Genomic DNA, 13446 nt, shown 5'->3' on the forward strand with positions numbered 1-13446 from the left:
TTGAATATTTTAAGAATAATGAAATAGAAACAAAACAATAAAAAACAGAGCAACCAAATTAAAGGCTCCTAGTTTTTTTCCCTATTAGTTTCCATAGTCCAACCACCCCCACACAAAACCCCAAAAGCAAGAAATGCAAAAGGTATTAAGAATTAAATAACAATAACAACAATAATAATAACAACAGAATACCTTTAAAATAGAAAAATAAAGAAAACCTGACAACCACATTAGGTCACTTACCAACCATCACATTGTCGTGCAAGGCAGAACGTCTGACATCCTTCGCTCATCAATGATGGGGATGTTGGGGTAGATGGGTTCCGGTATGTATGGTTCCACCATGATTATGGCGGCCTCCACATCTTCATTTCGTTGTTCTGGCGACACTTGCAGACACCTTTTTCTGGGGATTAAAGAAGAAGAAAAGAATCAAATATAATTGAATGGTACATTGTTTTCTTAACAATGATAACAAAGATAATTCTTAATGGGGGCTCCAGATTTTCAAGATTGGGGGTTGGACTAGAAGACCTCCAAGGTCCCTTCCAGCCCTGGGGGATTCTATACTTTCTCCAATTAGTTGTACCAATATTTTGGGGGGGCTTTCAGTGCCCCAGGGCTCCCCAGGTTGTGGTGATGATACTCCCTTTAACAGGAGCAACTTTGCAGCGTCGCCAGCTGCATTAGGGAGGGCTCATACATGAGATGAAATAACAGGATGACAGCAAAGTTTCCTTGAGATGATATGAGCCCCGAATGTGTTCTGGAGCCTGCTTTTATTAAGTCAGAAGGCATTCAAAAAGTTTCCGTTATACATCGTGTGATTACATGATTGGTTACCTGCTTGTGGCAGGGCAGAACTAAACAGGTTAGCATACAGCCATATAATTGGTTAAAGCTTTCCATAGGATGTGGTTTTTTCTCTCCTGTCCGGAGTTCTCTGGACAGGCTCTGTGGTTAGCATTTCTTGCATAAACAGCAGGTGTTGAAGCATAGCAAAGGATGTGGTTTTCAATTTCGTAAGGCTACCTTGTCAGGTTGTCTTTCATTTAATGTGAAGCAAAATTATTTGACCATTGCAAAAGATCCCAACATCTCCTCCTTTCTTTTTTTATTTCAATGGAAAGGCTGTGGCAGTTGGAGCCGAAGTGTGGCCCAGGCCCCTCCGGGCCCGAGATTCACTATAACTCACTGACCACTGGATACAAGGTCAAGTCCTCCGACTCAGCCTGTATCGTTGACCTTACCCTGATGTTTTTTTTTTTTTTTGAGGAGATGTTTGTATGGTTTGCAAAGTGAGCTAAAGGATTGACTCATCCTCTTCACTCACGATGAAATTATTTGACACCTCATCCTGAGGTATGGGTTGGTAGGTCCCTCTGCTTTCGAGGTCCCAGAGGGTATTCTGGGATTGCAACAGCATGGTCTGCAATGAATCTATTCTAGATGTAATAAATGTAGAAAAGCGATTAAATAAGCATGGACCAATTGTGCACGCTAATACAAGCAAAATTAATGGTCCTATAAGAGCACTTAGCAAAGTGTTGAGCCAAGGGGAAAGGTTATACCAGTTTCCAAACCATCCTTGTTGATCTTCCCTCTCCTATTTTCATTTATTCAGGCCTTCTCTGAGTTTTGTCATAGAGTCCTGTACTATGCCAGAGTGGTCTGCATAAAAACAACATTCTTCCCTTAAGGCCACACATAACCATAAAAACAACATTCTTCCCTTAAGGCCATACATAACCATAAAAACAACATTCTTCCCTTAAGGCCATACATAACCCCCCCTTCTTTTTTTTTTAAAAAAAAGTAAATCGAGTCCTCTTCTGTTTTGCAAAACCACTTCTGAGAGGGAGGTTAAAGATTGTCATGTTAGGCAAAGTATTGTTAGGAATACAGTCATGTGGATGTAACTTGGGATGGAATTGGCAGACATGGCGATCCGGAATTCACAAGGAGTAGCCTGGGAGTATAAAGTCACACATCAATGGTTGCAGACTCAGGAGACGGGGAGGCAGGCAGCGGAGATGGGTGGGGTGCTGGTGCAAAGTAGGGCCGGATACAGCGACCAGGAACCCACAAGACTTTGTCAGGCAGTTGGACTGCTGCGTAGCCTCTTGCCCAGGTGATAAGATCAGCGGGCCCTCTCCAGGCAGGATCTGGGAGTTGGCGATACCAAACCTGAGGGCGGGGGAGAGAGAGGGAGGGGGAAGAAAAATGCCTTGTGGCAGCAGAGGAGGCAGGAGTGCCAGTCAAGTTTAAAAAATTCAAGGAAAATAAGCATAAGTTCAAAATGTTTTGCACCGTTGGGAGGTTAGGGAGGTTTTTCCCTTTTTTGTCAATGTGTCTGTCTAATGCATGTTTTAAGGTTTGGTTAGCCCTTTCAACCAAGGCTTGACCTTGGCTGTTATAGGGAATGCCAAACTTATGAGTGATTCCCCATTTTGAACAAAAGTCAGCAAAGGCACTGCTGGTATAAGCAGGGCCATTGTCAGTTTTGAGTTCATTTGGACGTCCCAGCGATGCAAAGGTACGAATACAGTGATTCATAACATGCTTGGTGGATTCACCCCTTTGGGGTGAAGCCATGATGAACCCAGAAAAAGTATCAATAGATACGTGAATATACTTCCATGGGGAAAAGGAAGGATATTGGGTAACATCCATTTGCCAAATTTGACAACATTCAGTTCCTCTGGGATTGACACCCATAGGAATGGAATGAGACTGTTTACTACAAGTAGGACATTGTTGTAAAATTGCCGAGGCTTCGGCAGCAGTGATGCCAAATTGTCTAATGAGAGCCTTTTTGTTTTGATGAAAGTATGAATGACTTTCCCAAGGAGTGGGAGAGGTAAGAGGAAAGACAATTGTAGACGCAGAAACAGCAGTGGCAGCTGCATCAGCACGGTCATTGCCTTCCTGGATGATGCCAGGAAAAGGTTGATGACTTCTAATGTGAGAAACATGAAATGGATTTGACCTAGTATTGATAAAAGATTGTAAAGCTAAAAATAATGACATCAAAGAAGATTCAATAGAAGGAGATAAATAAGACATGTAGACGGAAGAAATAACTTGGAAAACATACAAACTGTCTACTATAAGATTAAAGGGTTGATGTTGAAAGTGTTGAAAGGCCAATAAGGAAGCAGCTAATTCAGACCGTTGAGCAGAAGTTTGTTCAGATGTGGTTTTAATTATCCATTCACCATCCTGTTGCCAAGTGCATGCACCAAATTGCTTGCTGCCATCAGCAAAGACAGTGACTGCATTAGCAAGGGGTACAGGTGAGTAGGGGGAGGACCACTGAAAAGGTACAGAGTTCAAGAGAGATAGTCGAGGGTCATGGGGAGCATGACAAGACACTTTACCAGGCCAATCCGCAAGAGCAAACTGTAGGTGGTCACAAGTGGAAAATAAAGATTCCCAAGTAACAAGAGAGCAAGGAACAAACAACACAACAGGCTCGAAGCCCATGAGGGCTTTTGAGCGATTTCTAGATTTTATTATTAAATGAGCAAACTGAGAAGATTTCTGAGTGATAGAGGTTCGAGGAGTGTGAGATAAATGTATCCATTCTAAAATAAAAAGTTTTGGAGGAGAAACAACCTGAACAAGGGCAGCAGTGGGAATGACAGGGGTGTTGATGATTAAGATTGATAAAGGGATATTTTCTTGCATCCTATCTACCCATTTTGTTGATAAGGCTTCATTAACTAATTTTATAACAGCATGATGTTCTTGAGTTAAACCTATTCTATCAGAAGGATGTTTTCCTAAAGTTAGTGCAGAAAAAAGAGGAGACAATTGATGAGTAGTAAGGCTTAAATAAGGACGGGTCCAGTTAATGGAACCCAAATATTGTTGCAACTGCAAAAGAGTAGGATTATCAGGAAGTTTTAAAAAGGGAAGGACAGGAACAGATTGAGAGGCAAGGACCTTGTGTCCTAAATAAGAAAAAGGATATGAAGTTTGAATTTTATCAGGGGCAATATGCAAACCTCCTTGTTGTAATATGGTTTGCAGTGTAGGAAAGGTTTTGAGGACAGTCCCTTTGGGGCCAGGGGCTGCTACTAAGATATCATCCATATAATGGTAAATTAAAAATTGAGGAAATGCCTTTCGATATGGTTGTAAAATTTGGGAAACATAATATTGACACATGGTAGGTGAGTTTAGCATTCCTTGGGGCAAGACTTTCCATTGATATCTGGAAGTAGGTTTAGAATTGTTGAGTTCAGGGACAGTAAAAGCAAAAGGATGTTTGTCCGCAGGATGTAAAGGAATAGAGAAGAAACAGTCTTTTAAATCAATAATCATTAAGTCATAATCTTGAGGGATAAGGTTAGGATTGGGTAGGCCACACTGGAGGGCCCCCATGGGTTGTAAAACGTGGTTGATGAGGCGCAAATCATTCAGAAGACGCCAATGGCCTGATTTCTTTTTAATGACAAAAACAGGTGAATTATATGGGCTAACAGATGTTTCAATGTGGCCTTTTTCTAATTGTTGAGCAACTAATTCTTTTAAAGCTTGCAGTTTTTCTATAGGTAATGGCCACTGGTCCACCCAAATAGGGGTCGTAGTCTTCAATTGCAATTGAAGTACAAATTGTTGAGGGTTCATTGTAATGTGAGTTTGCCTTTAAGTTGTGACATTAAATCTCTCCCCCACAAGTTGATGTGAAAAGGCAAAATGACAGGCTTAATGTGGGCGGTGATGGTACTGGAGTCTGAAGTGACAGCAAGCCAATCCTTACTAATGCGAGCTGACTGAGATCCACCTACCCCTCTGACGGCCGGGGCGGAGTCAGTGGGCCAATGGGAGGGCCACTCAACAGACCGGATTACTGACACGTCAGCTCCAGTGTCTAAAATACCAAAAAAGGAACGCCCATTGAGGTGAAATTCAGCAGTAGGGCGGAAGTGCCCCACAGTTTGTTCTAAGGCCAACGCCTGAGAAGATGAATCCAGAGCAATCATAGTGGCTACAACATCTCCCTTTTTTATAGTAACTGGAGAGTTGACTATGATTGCTAAGGCTAAGTCAGAGAGAGAGTCAGAGGAACGCAAAAAAGGAGAAGCAAGCACCCCCTGAGCAGTAAGATCAAGATTAGGCATAACGATGACAGGCAGAGATGGAGGCAGTTGGATAGAGGTTTGTGGAGAAATAAAAAGAAAATCAACTTTTCCAGGAATTACATAGTCAATTGTATCATTAGCAACCATAGGGTATGACTGTGACCAAACTTTAGAATGTTCAATTTCAGCCTTTGGGGCGGGGCTAGCTGTAGGCCCCTCAACTAGTTTCCCGACTGTTGCTGGTTTTGAAATGATGGGCTTTTGGGATAATTTTGATGTGGCTGAGACTGGTTGGTGGAGCGACACTGGTTTGCCCAGTGAAAACCCTTTTTACATTTAGGGCAAACAGTGGAAGGTCTGGCCATGGTTGGGGAGGAATAGCGATTAGCGCCACCTCCTGGTGCTTTGCATTGATTTTTAAAATGTCCTGGTTTACCACAGTTAAAGCAATTTCCCGTAGGGCGCGAAAGTGGGAGCACCTCAGAAGCAGAGGAAGAAGAAGACGGAGCTAAAGACGTGGTTATGGCAGAAGCTAAAGCAGCCATTTTATGACTTGTAGTACCCACAATGCGGCAAGCCTGTAAAAGATCCGCTAAAACAGTACCAGGCTTATTGGCAATGGGTTGAAGCACCTTTTGACAGTCAGGATTTGCATTTTCAAAAGCCAATTTCATCATTAATTCATTGCGAGCCTCCACATTGTCAATTTGTCGTTCTAAAGCCAATTGAAGACGACTAATAAAAGATGCATAATCTTCATTTGGGTTTTGCATAATTTTTGAGAATGTTTGTAGGGGAACACCTTGGTTGTCATCTACCTTTCTAAAGGCAGTGAAAGCAGCGTCCTTAATTATTGGAAATGCTGTTCTGTCAGACAAAATCTGTTGTGCAATGGTTGCACGAGTGCCAGTCCCCATTAAATCATCTAAAAGTACGTTTTGAGGAAGGCCAGTAGTGACAGCAATGGCAATTTGTTTTCCATATTCTGAATTCCAAATAACATATTGAGAGGGAGTTAAAATCATTCCGAAAAGAGATTGCCAGTCAGCTAAAAGCATTTCAGCAGTAGCCGAGGAAAGTGAAGTAAGCAAGCCAAGAACATAGCGAGAATGAAGACCATAATCCCTGACAGCGGCTTTAATGTCTCTTATATTTTTATAGTTGACATGATGGTGAACAGTTTGGACTGCTGCTCCGGCAGGAGCTCCCTGTGGAGCTGCCCAACTTACTGGAAACAGAGCAGAGGTCTCAAGGTCTTCAGAGTCGATTTGACCCTCTCGTCTAGCCTGATGGAGAGCTTGGACTATAGATCCTCCTTGAGTTTGTAAAGGAGGAATTGGAGCAGTCACTCTAGGATGGCTTAAGGTAGAGAGCGAAGCCTTTTCTTTTTGAATTTCATCGTACGGGGGAGGTACGCCACCTCCTGGCTTAGAAGGTGAATTAGGATCATATTTATGATGAACAACTAAACATTCCATAATTATGCGCCAATTAATCACTATTTGAATAGGTGCTCTAGGAGATTGGTGCAAATATTCCCCCAATTTGATCCATATAGAGATTTTTAAAGTCCCTTTCTCAGGGTAAAATGGAAATTTTTGCCAAATGTAAGTTAACAAATTCCTAATCTCCTTTTTCTTTATTCGTGGTAATTTTTTACCACTTTGAGAGGCGATCTTAGAAGTAGCATCGATTAATTCCCCCAATTCCTTCAAATGACCTATTTGAGGTTGGGAAAACTTTCCACCCATAACTCACGAGATCCTGTCGTCTTTCAGACGGACGATTTGCGCGGCCTTCCTCAGCGATGAGAATGGGCAGTTCGATCTAACGGCTTCTTCGCAAAGAAATCACGTCGGGGTCACCAAAATGCAGCGTCGCCAGCTGCATTAGGGAGGGCTCATACATGAGATGAAATAACAGGATGACAGCAAAGTTTCCTTGAGATGATATGAGCCCCGAATGTGTTCTGGAGCCTGCTTTTATTAAGTCAGAAGGCATTCAAAAAGTTTCCGTTATACATCGTGTGATTACATGATTGGTTACCTGCTTGTGGCAGGGCAGAACTAAACAGGTTAGCATACAGCCATATAATTGGTTAAAGCTTTCCATAGGATGTGGTTTTTTCTCTCCTGTCCGGAGTTCTCTGGACAGGCTCTGTGGTTAGCATTTCTTGCATAAACAGCAGGTGTTGAAGCATAGCAAAGGATGTGGTTTTCAATTTCGTAAGGCTACCTTGTCAGGTTGTCTTTCATTTAATGTGAAGCAAAATTATTTGACCATTGCAAAAGATCCCAACACAACTTACTTGCATAGGTGGAGAAATACGCAGAGGCCAACGAATACATAGACCCCAAGGACGAACAAAGTGGCCTTCCAGGGGTCCCCAAGGAGGTTCTGGGGTCTGTCGCTGGATGGCCGCAGCTGCTCATTTCGATCCATTTCTGAAAGAGAAAAAGGATGGAGAAAGAAGAGTCAATTTCTGGATTCAATGGTTGGTGCTTCCCCAACAACTAAGATATTCATCCCAAGGTCAAACTCCCAAGCAGGGAAAAAAATACCAGAGACAAAGAACCAAGTCCTGCTCACCTCTCAGTCTCTCTCTATCTTTCTCTTTCTCTTTTCTCTTTCTCTCTGTCTCTCCTCTGTCTCTCACTGTCTCTCTTTCTCTCTCATCCAGTCAAGCTTTTATAGCCTGCATGGCCCCACCCATCAACAGAAAAGAGTTCCAACAGAATCCAGGTATCCAGGTAACCTAGAGGTCAAACAACACTTCTCCCTCTACTCAACCCTTGACCCCTCCCTCCCTTGGAATCCCCCCCCCTTTCAGCTCAGAAGGGAAGGTTGACAGTTGAGTGGCACTCAGCAGTGGGGAATCCACGGGGTTCTGCCTAAGCAGGGGGTTGGACTAGAAGACCTCCAAGGTCCCTTCCAAGTCTGATATTCTGTTAAATTCTGTCTGCCTGAAACCCCCCAGCAACCAGCCATGGCAGGCAAAGCACAGAGGACCCCCTGCTCAAGGATGGGAGGCTAAGAAGGCCTGACAGGTTCACCTGCTCTTTGCAAAAGGCACCTCCTGCACAAGACCTGAGGTGCAGCCTAAAAGAAAGGCTCTCCCACTTCATCCCTTTTCCTTCTTCAGCGACGGAAGAGACTCCGAAAGCCCCATCCCTCTTTGGGGCATCTTCAGTGCACATCCCAAAGGGGCTTTTCAAAAGACAGGTGGAATTTCTTGGGTTTTTTTCCTTGAAAATGTTTTGCTTTTCATCCAAGAAGCTTCTTCAGTTCTGACTGAATGGTGGGGAATGGAAGGATTTGTCCTCTTTGCAGCCGTTTGGTGGTTAGCCTTGTGAAGGTCAGCCATGAGCTCTCTGAGAGGCCTTGAGGCCACCTGGGGGTTTATCTGCCCCCTCAGGGTCACCTGAATCAGAGGGAAAATGGGGGGGGGAACTGGGGAAATGACCATGTTGCTGTCTTGGGAGAGAGCAAAGTCCACCCTCTGGACAGAGGAGAACCCTGGTTGGAAAGAGGGGTCCAAGAGGCCATCTATCTTAAAACTGAACAGCCCTCTCTCGACAGAGGGGGAGGGGTACGATCCCTCCTCTCTCTCCTGTCTACCACACAGTCCTCCTCAATCCACCATCTCCCCTCCCTCCCTTCTCCATCCTGGATCCTCTCATCTGCTCCTTTCTTAGAACTGACTCCATTCCCTTCATTTCCCTTGAGGTTTCCTATTTTGTGAGGTGGGGGGTTGGAGGCAGACGGGGCAGCTGGGAAGGTCCAGAATTGGAGGAAAAATCGGATTCCAAAGTCTTTTTGGCTCAGAGGCAGAAAACCTCTTTCCCCCAAAGGGCCCAACAGACGGAAAGAGGGCTTCGCTCTGCCCCACAGATCCTAATTCACCCACTAAGATGGCTCCCACTTGCCCCTCCCCAGCCCCCCTCCCCCTTCTAGCCAGAGCCCTGCACTCCCCTCCCTGAAGGGACTGGTAGGTCTCAAGGGTTACGGAGTCCTTTGTGGGGAGCCTCCATGGCAGCTGGCAAGTCTCCTGGTCCCGGCCTCTTCCCAGCCTTCAAAGAGACATGGAGCTGGTTCCTCTCCATACGGACCCTCATAGACTCTGGGCACCGGGAATCGTCTGAATGGAGCCCTGGAGTCATAATAATGTGGAAATGGCCCTGAGAGGCCATGTGGGGCATCCTGCTGCTCCTTTTTTTATATCTCTGATACACATTTTTATAAGGATCCGAAATTTTGATGGATCTCATCATTCTGTTAAATAAAGAAAGTGAAGGTGTCATTTCTGTGTGGTCTCCTGTCCAAAGAGATGATCAAGGTCATCCTAATAATTGAGGAATTGAGGCATGAACTCTGTTGTCGGCTGAATGGAGGGGGAGGGGAAGTTGGGAGGAGGGGAAGGCAAAGGATAGAGACATAGGAAGGGAAGCAGAGAGCAAAGTGGAAGGAAACGTGCCCCGTTAGAGTCTGCTAAGTCCCCAAGTCCTTCCGCCCCGGTCTGTGGGGGGTGCGGCTCGACCTGCGCTGGCGTCGGTGGCGATTGCCGGTTCTGGGAGCTTTCTACTCGTCCCCGGAGCTGGTCGATGTGCCGCCTCCAGTGACGCCCGTCCTCGAGCCTGACGGAGTATGATCTCGGCCCCGATATTCCGACGACGGTCGCGGGCATCCACAGGGTTCCCTCTGTGTAATTGTGGGCATAGACTGGGTCTCCGATAGTGAATGCCCGGATCTTTCCCGTTGAGTCAGGCGGTGTGTCGGAGGAGTAGTTGGGGTGCAGGCGGTCTAAATGGGATCTGAGTCGGCGCCCCATGAGCAGCTCCGGTGGACTCCTGCCAGTGGTGGCGCTCGGCGTAATGTGCTGGATTAGGAGGTAGTGGTCTATGCGGGTTCTCCAGTCACCCGGGCCCATTCTTCTTAGTGCCTCCTTGGTAGATCTCACCATCCGTTCTGCCTGGCCGTTGGACGCCCGGTGGAATGGGGCGACAAGGGCATGCCGGATTCCCTGTGTTGCTAAGAATTCTTCGAAAGACTTGGCCGTGAACTGTGGCCCGTTATCTGATACTAGCACATCCGGGAATCCGTGGGTCGCGAATAGTCCTCGGAGCGTCCTGATAACAGCGTCTGTGGTGGTGGATGTCATCAGGACTACCTCCAGCCACTTCGAGAGTGCGTCCACTACGATGAGGAAAGTCTGCCCGTGCATTGGCCCTGCGAAGTCTATGTGGATCCTGGACCATGGTGCCTGGGGTCGCTCCCATTCTTTCGGGGGTGCCTCTGGGGGAGCCGGTCTGGACTCTTGGCACGGTGTGCATGTGGCCACCCATTCCTGAATGTCCTTGTCCATGTTGGGCCACCACACATAGCTCCGGGCCAATGCCTTCATCCTCACTATCCCCGGGTGACCCTTGTGGAGGGCTTCTAGCACGGCCACTCGTAGCTGTTTCGGAATGACCACTCGGTCCCCCCACAACAAACAACCCCGGATAGCGGACAGTTCGTCTCATTTTGTGGCGAATGGGTTGAGCTCTGCCCCAAACGGCCCCTTGGGCCACCCCCTCCACACCCAGTTTAAAATTTGTTTAATGGTTGGGTCTTTCTCGGAGTGGTGTGCGACGTCCCTGGAGGAGATGGGGCCCGAGTCTAGACAGTCGATGAGGAGAACGATGGTCTCGGGTGTTGGATCGGCGAGCAGCTCCGGTAGGGGGCATCGGCTCAGTGCGTCTGCGTGCCCCAGTGTGACGCCCGGACGGTGGATGAGTTGGTAAGAGTATGTGGCCAGGAAAATCGACCACCGGGTCATGCGGGGTGAGAGGGACACCAGTGTTGGGCGATCTCCAGCTAGCAGTCCCAGCAGCGGCTTGTGGTCAGTCACCAAGTCGAAATCCCTGCTGTACAGATATTCGTGGAATCGCTTGACCCCCGCCACGGCAGCCAGGGCTTTCCAGTCCAGCTGGCTGTAGTTCCGTTCGGCGGTGGACAGCGTCCTTGAATAGAATGCAATTGGGGCTTCCGTGCCGTTCGGCATCCGGTGGCTCAGGACAGCGCCAACTCCGAACGGGGAGGCGTCGCAGGTCAATACCAATGGCAGGGTTTGACTGTACTGGACCAGGAAAGAGTCTGCTGATAAAAGTCCCTTCACGGCAGCGAACGCCTTAGCTTCGGCTTTCCCCCATGACCACTCTGCGTTCTTCGATAGCAGGCGGTGTAGCGGTTCAGCAACCGTCGCTTTCTGCTTAAGGAACACGCTATAAAAGTTAAGGAGTCCAAGGAACGCCTGGAGTTCAGCCTGATTCTGGGGAGTGGGGGCTTCCCTAATGGCCCTGATTTTCTGGTTTGTCGGGTGAATCCCGGAGCCATCAATCATGTAGCCTAGAAACTCTACCCTGGGTACATTAATTTTACACTTCTCTTTCTTGAGACTGAGGCCCTTTTCCCGGATCCTGCATAACACAGCGCGAACTCTTTCTATGAGTTGCGCTTCGTTTGCAGCGGAGACCAGGATGTCATCGAAATATGGGACGACTCCCGGTATCCCTTGCAAGAGGCGTTCCATAATGCTTTGGAATAACCCAGGGGCAATACTAACGCCGAATTGCAGGCAGTTGCACTTGAACGCCCCCCTGTGTGTTACTATAGTCTGGGCCTCTGCAGTAGCGCTATCTACTGGCAGCTGCTGGTACGCCTGCGCCAAATCCAATTTTGCGAAAACTTTCCCTGGGCCAAGCGAATGCAGTAAGTGTTGGACTACAGGTACGGGGTACGCACTCTGTTGCAACCTCTTGTTGATTGTGCATTTGTAATCGGCGCACAATCTGATTGACCCGTCAGACTTAACCGGAGTCACTATTGGTGTTTCCCACTGGGCGTGATCGACGGGTTCGAGAATCCCCTGGCTCACCAGTTTGTCTATCTCTTTATCGATTTTAGGTCGGAGCGCAAAGGGCACTCTCCTGGGTTTGAGCCGAATTGGGGCTACGTTCGGGTCTAGGCTAAATGATATGGGGCCCCCCTTGTACTCACCCAGGCCGGAAGCAAACACGTCCTGGAACTCCTTAAATATGGTTTCCGCGGTGTTCCCTGTGGCGGCAGCGGTTGCTGGGTCTGCTTCTTCTAGGGTGTTGACTTCGGCCACGACCATTCCCAAAGCTTGGAACCAGTCCAGTCCGAAGAGGCTCTGGAGGTTGTCCCGCACCACGATCGCCTGCAGTTTCTTTGTGGTCCCTTTGTAGCGTACCGTGAACGTGCCTTGACCAACGAGGGGAACCAGGTTTCCTTGATAGTCGCGGAGACGGACGTCGGGGCTCCTGAGGTCCTCCTTCCGCATCGTGGGGACCGTTCGTTTTAGTACTGCCCATGAAATGATTGTGAGAGCTGACCCAGTGTCCATCTCCATCTCGCAGGGGGCGCCTTCGATGAAAACGATGACCTTGAGCTTCCTAGGGCGGCTGATCCGCATGTGCCGAACAGGGACCGTGACGCTTGGAATCGCTTGATGCTCCTGGTGTTCCTGGTCGGATGCGGTGAGGTTGGCTACGTGGTCGTCCACCTCTGCCCTGCGGAGCTGCCTCTGGCTGGGTCGCTGCCTCCGATTCGGTCCTCTTTCTGTTCTCTCGGGCCGACCGCTGGTTGCAGGGAGTTCGCTGCGGCATACCCTGGCTATGTGCCCCCTCCGTTCGCATCGCTGGCATGTCGCGTCTCGGAACCGGCAGGTTGCTCTCGCATGATCGCCGCCACAGCTGGCACAGGGCAGGCCCGGCGGTTTGAGTTTCCGCGCCGGCACTGCTCGGTTGCTGCCCATGCGGTGGTTGACCTCCTCGTCGCTCTCGGAGCTCTCTTGTTCTACGGTTTCGCGGTGGACGCGGGTGCTCCTGGGGGCCTCAGAGGGTGCGGAGAGGCGTTGGAGAGCTTCAACGGACTTCTGTGCGGACTCGGTCGCCCGTGCTTCATCGAGGGCGATCTGGAGGGAGAGGTTGCTCCTTGCCAGCAGTCTTGCCTGCAGGCCCCGGTCTCGGACCCCCATTATGATCCGGTCCAAAAGCGCATCGTACAGATCCCGGAATTCACAATGAGTTGCGGCTTTCCGGAGTTCGGCGATGTACTCGTTTATGGGCTCGCCCTCCAACTGGTTCCTCTGGTGAAAGTGATATCGCCGTACGTACTTGGACGGTGTCGGGGCGTAGTGAGTCTTCAATGCCTGCTGTAAGGCGGACCAGGAGACGGCTGGTAGCGGCGTCGGTTCCGAGAGGTTCTTGGCGGTGTCAAGAACTGCGGGGCCGCAGTATCCCAGGAACAGATTCTTCTTCCAGAGATCCGAGGCGCCCCCGAGATCGTTCACCCC

The sequence above is a fragment of the Natrix helvetica genome (genome assembly GCF_964273705.1).
Source record: "Natrix helvetica genome assembly, chromosome: 5".
In the NCBI taxonomy this organism is placed as follows: Eukaryota; Metazoa; Chordata; class Lepidosauria; order Squamata; family Natricidae; genus Natrix; species Natrix helvetica.